This window comes from Apis cerana, linkage group LG15 (assembly GCF_029169275.1).
Source record: "Apis cerana isolate GH-2021 linkage group LG15, AcerK_1.0, whole genome shotgun sequence".
Taxonomy (NCBI): Eukaryota; Metazoa; Arthropoda; class Insecta; order Hymenoptera; family Apidae; genus Apis; species Apis cerana.
In genome coordinates, this window is record NC_083866.1 from 7306124 (window position 1) to 7317008 (window position 10885).

The 10885-nt window shown below is 28.7% G+C and overlaps 1 long non-coding RNA gene across 2 annotated transcripts; it reads right to left on the reverse strand.

Annotated features, from left to right (window-relative positions):
- Nucleotides 1–6582: 6582 nt before the first annotated feature.
- On the reverse strand, nt 6583–8481 carry LOC133667354 (uncharacterized). Of its 2 annotated transcripts, XR_009832772.1 has the most exons (5): nt 8425–8481; nt 7997–8122; nt 7443–7717; nt 6954–7249; nt 6583–6864 (listed from the first exon to the last, which is right to left on the reverse strand). It is a non-coding gene; the product is annotated as an uncharacterized LOC133667354 (long non-coding RNA). The 2 variants fall into 2 exon arrangements; XR_009832771.1 differs by having other exon boundaries at nt 6583–7249.
- Between the last annotated feature and the right edge of the window lie 2404 nt (nt 8482–10885).

Genomic DNA, 10885 nt, shown 5'->3' on the forward strand with positions numbered 1-10885 from the left:
GCGCAAAGAACAAAGAAGGGAAGTGTGGTGCCGAGGAGAGGAACCGAGAGAGCGATCGAGAGAGGGACCGAGAGACCTATGGACAAAGAGGGGCGAGCGAAACTGAGAACGGGGCCGGTGCGAGGGAGATGGAGCGGGGGCGGGAGCAGGATAGCGAGTGGAATAGCAGGAGTAACAAGCAACGAACATGACAAACAGACTGACGTGCACTCGCTGAAAGCATGAAAGGATAAACGAATAAAACTAGTATATTAAGGACGATAAATCTGTTTTTCTTCTCTTTTTTCCCCGACATCGAGTAATTAAAAGTGCTCGTCCCGCCGGGATTAAACGCAAACCGTACCAAGTCCTGTAACGCCGCTGATAGAAAAACCGGCTTTGTTTCGCTAAAATGGTAATTAATCCGTACTTCGTGGACAAATGAGCCAGCGAATCGTCGAATGGTTACCTATCGTTTCGCTCCGTCATTCCCGCGAGGGAATCTCCGACAATTATTTGCATAATTTAGGAAAGGGGCTATCCTAATTTCTACTCGAAAGGATATTCGTCGAAGATGTTGGTCGAAAATATTGGGAGAAGGAAAAAAAAAATCTTGTAAATAAACGTCTCCATCCGTTGGAAAATATCGGTATAAAGCCAAGACGAAGATTCGCTTTCGAAGGTAACCGAGGAGGAGTCTAGCAGCCAGGCTGCAAAACCCTTTCGAGTTTACACTTTACGCTCCTGAAAATCTGCTCTATGCATTATGTAGAGCGCTGTACACCTGTTGTGCCGGTATTCCTCCGAGGACGAGATCTACTCGACGAGCTAAGTAAGCACAACATTCCTGCCGCGCTTCTTGGGGTAACGAAAGCGCGGCGGAAACGCAGAATGCCAAGTAGCTGGGATAGAACGAGACCGATTCGGCTGGAAAGTTACGGGGTTGCATCAAATTACGGCGATAATTACCTGTATTAAAATTCATTGCTTGTTAGAGAGTACGTTTTCTGCAATTTATGCGAGCCCTCCTGGATCCGTTTGTTTTTCCACGCTGTTCCGGTGATATCGATTCCATCGTATCGCTTCTTTTTAATCCCATCTACCGCCTCGAGAAAATTAAAATTTCTTGACCGTGGTGAAGAATCGTTGCGATGAATTTTTTACCATATCGTTCCATCTCGATGCGTTATTTATCTGTTTCGTTAATTGCCATCTTGTTACGCTAAAAGATATGAAATTCATCCGAAATGAGATTGCATGCGCGAATTTGCCGTGTCCCTATGCATACCTACTACGTAAGACATCGTCGACACAATGCAGTGTTATCATAACCTAGTAACGCCAAATATTGATTTTGACACGTACACGTGACGAGCCGCTAGACGTTCGTATATAAACGCGGAGAGTGGGAGACACACGCGTTCGTTTAAGCATACATATTCGTGTCTGTACGCGTCTTCGGCGCCTCTGTCGCGCCTCCGTGTATACGTGTGATACGCGGCAAGCACAACCACGTGGAGAGTGCACGCACACCAAATACATAAGTCGCACACACGTGGCGCGAGAAATCATTCCAATGTCCGTTCGATTCATGCACGTTGTCGTATTCGTAGTGCGCGCGTCAAATTCACCTACCCACACATTGTTCAATCGAAAATTCACGTTCCCCTTGTACCAGGATCCTACGCGACGGCATTTGAGACGCGTATCGAGTGTTACAGAATAGCGATACGCTCGTCCGTTTGCACTTCCCAGAAAAGCAACATCGATTCCACTACTATAAACCAAGTAACTGGAGATATTTTGGAAAAATACAAGTTTAAGAACTTGATCGCTAATCTTTTAAAATAGTAATCTTTTATTTTTCACAATTTTACATTTGATAAATGCGCATCGCTAATATATCCTTGTTAAATATTGTAAAGAATTAGAAATTTCAATGTTGTTATAAATTTATAACCAATCATTCATGAATTAATCATTGTCATTCGGTTTTCGAGACGATGTTTTCACATTTGGTTAGTACAACCGCATATGCGCCATGTAAAAGGAGGTCATGGTACAACCAAATAGAAATAATAACACAACTATAAGTTCCGTTCCTCCACACGGCATTCTAAAACGTAAAATTCATAGAAAGTGAATTGTCCGCATTGAAGCGACATCTGTTAATCCTTTATCGAACGAACAACCACGCCATTGCAGTTTTCTGCATTATCATTGCACGCCATGCATAACCATCCGAATAAAGTATGTTTCAAAGATTGCCTTACGTTACGTGTTACCTAAGATCGGTAAATCGTATCGTAGGATAATAACGCGAACCTATTATGTAATTACGTAATTATATAATTATATCCATCATCGCGAACGCAGCCTATTAGCTCATATTATTTGCTATATAATTTATAATTATATTACAAATAACTTGTAATACGATTAATAATTGTATATCAAATAAATATGATTTCCCAGGTCTCACCAAACGTGGAGGTTGCTGCGAATTGGAGACCCACCCTAACCACGACGTCCCATCCACCCTCCTTTTAAAAATTAATTCATTTTTAAATATTTCTTTTGATATGTATTTGCAAAACGTTCAAAATCTCGAACGTTGCGCAAAAACAAACAACAAAAGAATTTTTAAAGAAAGACCGTCGCGAAAAACTAAACCTGAAAATAAAAATTATTTAAATCTAATAGTATAACTCTATATAAGATATACACATACACACACACACACACTCTAATTTATCAATATTTTATATCTTCATTGCCATGAAAATACAGAATATTGATAATTACAAAGAATAAAACAAAAAAAATGAAACATTTTTCATAGAGTTATGCTTATTTTAATTAAACCGTCACCATTTGATACCACTGTTACTATCACTATGCATGCATCTACTACTACTATACATTGTACTTTAAGCAATATTAATCAATGTTTTTTTATAAACCATTTTACTTATCCAAAATTTTCTTAAAAACATATACCAATCACTTTTAATTAAATTTAAAAAATAACCTGCCTAATCAAACAAGAGAAAATAACGGCCTGCCTACTCAATTTAAGTTTAACCTACCTAAATTAAAAACCAGAGTCTCCTACCTAGGTACGTATGTAGGTACGTATTTAATAAATAATATTGAAAAGAATATGAATGAAAATAATCTTTGGGAATTTTGCATACTTTGTATGCACTTTGAAATGCGATGAGTTACACCCCTGACTCTTAAGAACTATTAAATTTCAACTCATACACAATTCTTTGCAGTATTTGTACAACAAAGAATCCCTATTATCTTATCTACCAAAAACTTAAAAATAATACTACTAAGATTTATTCAAAATGCCTACCTACATAAAAATCTCAATATAATCAAGGAAAGGAAAAAGGAAATTATATGAAATACATGAATTTTCTTTGATTGATCCCACGAAGTCCCTGAAACAAATAAAATTACAAAGAATTAATAAAATTCCATTATATATATGTGTGTAATTACTTTCTCATTGGTATAACACTTTTATTTCCTTGTTCAAATATTATTTCTTGAATAAATATATCTGAAACAAACAACTTATTTACTAGATTAGTAATTTAAAAAAAATAATTAATAACTGAAAAAAAAATATACATATATGTAATACATAATTAATATATACACTACGTGTGTATGCGTGTGTGTGTACGTGTGTGTGCGTGTGTATTAATTTATATAATGTAATACCAAGATGAAAAGAAATTATATATAATTTCTTTTTTAATTTTGATACATAAAATTTTTGTTAAAAATAGATATTGATAACGATATATAGCAGTATTTTCTACAACAAATGCAATAAATATAATGAGGAGCGCTGAAAAAGAAATAAATTTAGTAGCCAGAAGGGCTACTACAATACAAATATTTTCCACTCAATATAAACCCGAACAAACCGTGAGTGGAATATTTTTTTATATCGCAACACTAACAAACTAATATTTTTTCCAAAATAAAAAAGCAACCGCGATGAGTGTTTCATTTTATTTGCAATACTAATTAATTTACATTGACAAAAAAAAAGAAAAAAAAATTGGAAAAATCGCGAAATAATTATTTAACGCAACACTAATTTATACACTCAAATTTAAATACGCAACACTAATAACGAAAAATGCAGCCTTCTTGAATGACTGCTGTCGTACAATCACCCTTGTAGCTTTTTTAGCTTTTTTAGCTAGATGATTCAGGAACTTTCACAATCCCAGTGAAAGACATTTGGGCATTCAATATTCGCAACACTAAGTAACAAACGCGATTATTTTTCAACGCAATTTTTGAAACAAATATTTTTATTTGACTAAGAGCTAACAATTAAATTTAATCAAAAATTAAATGATAAATAAAGTAAATTTTAGAACTACTTCATAAGAAATTAGAACAATTGATAATAAAAAAAGAAAAACGCGATTCTCATTTTAACGCAACACTAATGCAAACGCGATTCTCATTTTAACGCAACGCTAATTCAAACCGTTAATATTTTCTCGCAACACTAATAAAGAAACGCGAAAATTATAGCGCAACACTAATTCAACCCGTTATTAATTAATCGCAACACTAATAATAAAAAATCGCGATGCCCATGATGACTGGATGTGGACGGTGGGCCGGCATGCATATCGGCCAGACGATACAACATAAATTACTACATACTAAAACGAGCACAGTGACAAAATAATAATAATAATCTCCCATTCTTTGAATCCAAATAAGATCCAAAAGATGAGAAATCATTCGTTGCAGCTCTCTTCGTGACAGTTTGTCGAGCCTCTTCGGTCTTCCTCCTTCGAGCGCAATGCCCGCTGAAACTTAAATCTAGGCTCGAGATTCACTAATCTCGAAAATCAAAAAAAAAAAGGAAAAAAAAGTCTAATACGCGAAAGCTAAGCGCACATGGACGACCAACGATCATAGTGATTGTTGCTCGTACACGTGCAGAATCTCGAGCGCAACGTTCGTTTCGAAATCACTCGCGACCACGACCGCGGGAATTCGAAAAATCGATGAACAAAGCCAGAAACGAGTGGCATGCTCCATTCGTTCCAATTTTATCCTCGATCTTTCAAATTAGATTTCCTGAAACAGGTTGTCAAGCGAAAACGCGCCTACCCGATCAGAGACTGTGACAACCTGCCCGGCCCTACCTACTTATAAATAACAGGCACACCAGAAGTATACTACCTATCCTACCTAGCCCTATATTTAAAAAATGGCAAAACAGACACACCAACACATTCATTCCACGATATTCTCACGCATAATGCCCGGGCGCAAAAGGCCTACATTAGGGAAAGCGTCCCGGGACGCCTCCGACACCCGAGCTTGGCATACTACTCGCACACTCTAACTTTACGTACCATTTTCCTGAAATCGATTGATGACAGCTAACGATCATTGCGTAAAATGCGATAAAAACTCATATTTATTTTAATTTAAATTATAAATATCGAAAATTAAAAGAATCTATATCTACATCTGTTAAATAAAGTTGTTAATAATACGAATTTTGATAACTATTATAACTATAAAATTATTTTGACAATTATTATTATAATATATATATATATATATATATATTTGTAGAATTTTTATTTAAAATTCGTATTATTCCATAGCGAATGTAAAATTATCATTATGAATTGAAATTGAATTAATAATAATTGTAAATGGACCAATAACCGAAACAACGCAATTCCACAGCCTAACCACAGCACGCACAATGTGGAAAATACGTTGTGCACGATACATTAACGCATCATCAATCGCTAAAAGAAATTGTGATAAACTTATAAATTAGAATCATCATGCACATCACCTCTCTCTCACCCAAGTAGCACCTGGGCACGTGAGTGAGTTCCTGGCAATGAACATGGAAAGGGTTAAACCTGAAAATCCTAAGCTAAAAAAAAATATTAGTGCATTTATTTTATTTATCTAACGGGCTAATATTCTTTTTATTTAATATTTTATTTTATTTCAAATTTTTAAAAATTTATTTTACGAATTTAATAAGATTAATAATTATTAATAACTATTAATTTTAATATGTAACAAAGAAAAATATATGAACAAGAAATTTATTTACAATAATTATTAATAAGTTTATTTACAATGATAAATATAATAAAAAATAATTTATTTTAAATGGAATATTAATGAAAATATCCTCAGACGATCTCTTCATCAAAGCACATTTTCGAATATACAAAAAAATGTTCAAAACTTGTTGCTTCGATTCAAAAATCTATCTGTCGCGAAATGTTTTCTTGCACATAAAATTTCATATATTTTTTACGGAGAAAATAAAATTAATATCTTTATTTTCAAATCATGTATTTAACTTTACAATAAAAAATCAAATGAATTTCAATTATGATAAAATTAAAAATTGTTTATTTAAAAATTGTTAACATATTAATGATAATATATATTATCATTATTATTGCCTAATAATTAAAATTTTATAACGAAGTTGGAAAGGACATTCAACTTCTTCACTACTAAATACATTTTAAAATTTCATATTTATATATTTATTTTTAAATACATATTTTTTGTTTATTTTTGTTTTAAAAACGCAACGTGCAAGAAAACTCTATCCTGATCTGATAAATAAAAGAAGAAATGTCACGAGTATAATAAATACCCGAGGTCACTGTGCTCGTGCAAAATTCTACGTATACAACCAGTTACCCGTGTCGATTCGAACCTTTCATCCTTCGACATGATTGAGTAACCGGAGGAATAAAAATGCATGCGACTCACCATTCGATGCGAAGAATCTATATTGCTCATAGGAAACCATTATCATAAAACAGGAGACTGTGAAAACTGTAACAAAACTTGAAACATCATAATTTGAAATATAATATTGATTTAAAAGATTAATAACGAGAAATGAAACATGAAAAAATAATTACCTCTTCGTGTGATGGATAATCGCATTATTTTCTTGATGCACTGACTCTAACTTATACCGAAAACGAATAATTAAAAAAAAAAAAAAAAAAGACGCGTTCGATTATTTGAATAATCGGAACAAGCACTGACTCTAATTCCGCATATGATTATTTTAATTATATTTACTTGGAACTTTAAAACAAAAAATAATTATAGTATATTATTATTTTATTAGTTATATTAATTATTACGAATCAAACACTGACTCTACCGACTACATTGCGCGTAGCCACAAATATAAAGAAATCTTCAATACCTGTAACAAAATATTATTATACATATATTATACAATTTTTTTTAAAATTTCATTATAATCTTGGAATAATAAAAAAAATGAAATTGTATTCAATTTTCAACTTTAATAAAAAAAATAATTGAATTTCTAATAAATTTTAATAATTAAGAGTTAAAATTCTAATACAAAAGATTGAAATCTAATGATTATTTACCTTTTCGCGTGATGGATGATCGCCTTATTCTCTTGAGAGAAGCACTGACTCTATTCTGTACCGAAAACGAATATTTAAAATAAAAAAATAAAAATAAGAAACTATCGCGTCCGTTCAAATTATGTAATCGGCGAACAAGCACTGATTCTAATTTCGCGTATAACTATTATAATTAAATTTATTTAGAGCTATTATCCTCTAAAAAACATAAAAAAAATTATTACGAAACAAACACTGAATCTATTAACCGCATTGCGCGCGGTTAAAATAATTTTCTGGAAATAAAATTATATTAATAGAGGGATAGTGAGATAAAAAAAAGTAAATGTTTTCATATTTTTCTTCTATTTTCTATCGAGCATTTGTTTAGAAAGATACTGCTATTTTTTTAAAAATCATTATTTATCTTTCGTCAATGTACAAAAATATATATTAAATACGAAATGATCAATTCATTTGTAAAATTTAAAATATTTTTCATATATTAATACATATATGATATCTTCATTATTGTAATAATTAAATAAAAAGAAAATAGAGAAGTAATTACATACGTCTGTCTTCAAGATAAAAATTCAAACTTTATTTCTTCATAAAAAGTCAACTGTCATATTGGCGTCCATATTGAAAATTCCTTTTCCCGCCTTGAAAGTTATATATCTCAACAATTGGCTACTAACCTGTACAAACGAAAATTAAATATTTAAAATATGTAGAATATACGAAATTAACCGATTTTATTAAAACAAAGTAAAAATAAAGCTCAAATTCTGTTTTAAAAACTCATAATATGTAATACCGGTAATTTTAATGATTAGATAAAATATAGATTAAAAAAAAATAAATTATTTTCCGAAAAATTATCAATTATAATAATATTTAACAAATTATTATAAAAATAGGTATTAATTAAATAGTAATATATGAATAATAAAAGAATAATTATGAAAATAAAGTATTACGTATTAGATAAATCACATACCTCGAGAAAGACGACACGTCTAATCTCCACAACTTTCGACACTCGAATGACACCACCCCGCGCCGCGATTTCGTCTATCGAATTTCAAATTGGAGTGGGGGGTTCGGTAAGTCGAGCATGGCACGAGCGTGGCACGAACGCGAGCCTAAAATTTCCTGGAAAGACCATTATAAGAAACATTTATAGCCTTGAGCATAAAATTCAAAACAAAAGATATATAAATTCATACGCAGATAAACAGACTTAGAAATGAAATATGCTTTGTAAAATAAAATTGACTATAATAGATAAAAGACATACGCGATGATAGCTTTTAACACAAAATAATACTAATAATATAATAATATAATTATAATATATAATATTATGCATTATACATACGTATATTATTATTATTATTTTTATATTTCTTTATTATCAATAAAAAGACAATAAAATTCTATACTAAATATATTTATTTTGCTAAAATAAAATAAATGTTTATATAAAAATTCTCAAATTAAATAATTAATCGTTGTATATATATAATTAATTACTTACTACGTAAATTGTTAATTCTTCACTAATTAATTCATATATATTCATATCAAGATTTAAAACATATATATATAAAATAAAATCAATTATGATATACATATTAAAATGAAATATTAACCGACATCGAATTTTTTCAAAAACTTATAATATAAATTATATATAACTATCAACAATATAACAAATAAAAATAAAAAAAAATAATATTAAAAAATTTTAATGTCAGTAATAATGCTCAATGAATAATTAAATACATAATTAATAATTAAATAAAATTAATAATAATATTTAAAAATGATGGAATAACAATTATTCAATAGCGATTCACAATTAAAATCACACATCTTATACTGAATTGTACGTTACTGCGATTTTTGGTAGCAAATTGGTATTCCATGTAGATCGCCTATAGCAGCTTTCTAATTGGCTGTTGTAGCACAATTCTTCTATCATTTAATACCGCGCGAAAATTTAAAATAATATGTTATATATTATAAAAGTTTTTTCATCTGATAAATTAATTACAAAAACATTTCAACTAAACATTTAAAAAATATTTTGGATTTTTCTTTAATATATATAATAATAATATATGTATATATAATAATATATATAATGTATATAATTAAATAATTTTCTAAAAAAATCAAATATTTTAGAAAATATTTTTGCAATAAGCATTGTATATAATAACTTTTAAATGCAAATATATAATTTGATTTTAGAATTTATTTTTATTAATTTAATTTAAACTAAATTTACTTAAAAATAAATTTAATTAATAACTAAAAAAAATAATTGAAGATTTTTTTTGACATAAAATAATATGTAATTTATATATATTAATATATATAATAATAAATATATATTATTAATATATTATGTAATATATATAAATAATTACATTTTTTTATTGAGAATTTTTATTTTATTTTAAATTTTAGTCTATATTTTACTATTTAAATAGACTATATTTTATAATTATATTATTATAATTTATAATAATATTCAATTCAATAATTTTATCAATTTAACAATTTACTTTTATGTATTTTCTCTTTATATATATATAAAATATATATTTTTCTATTATAAAACTTTATAAAACTTTCACATTGCATTTTTATTTGCAACATCTTAATACAATATCCTAGTAATATTTTATTTTAATCATTTTTGTTTTTATTTATTTTATATTTTTTTTTTTTTTGCCATTTGTAATGTAAATATTGAAGATTAGATAGAGAAGATATTGAAGAGACTTAATATGTTATTATGAATTCTTTATTTTTATCATAGTTAGATTAATATACATTTTCTTTTCTTATAAAATTCACATTTCTATTATATATCCTTTTTAAAATAAATTGGAATAGAATTTTTCCCAATATCAAATCTAAATAGTAAGTTTGTTAATTAAATTGATAAATCGATTAATGTAGAAATCTATATTTATAATTATGATAATTGTACTTATATTTTCATAATAAATTACTTTGGACTTTGTTCAGAATCTGGAAATATATTTATTCTATTATTCATTAATATTATCTATTATTGAGCTTTTTAAATTGTATAAACATGCAAAATAATAAAATAATCTATCTTAATTATTTATTCTTTTCTTTTTTCATTACAAAAACTTTAACTTCTTTCTATTTCTTAGATAAAATATGCAAAGCAAATAGTTTATTAAATATATATAATATTTCAACTGCAGATAACTATTTGATTATATTATAATTTATTTGAAGCATTTCTACCTTTGATATCGCTAAGTTTTATTTTATGGTATAATACTTATATAAATGTATAAATGAACAATTAAGAAAAATGTATCCTGTAGAAAAGTACTTAGCTTAATATTTGATAAAATATATCAAGAACATGTTTTGTAAATTATTGAATTTATTATTTTTCTGATTAT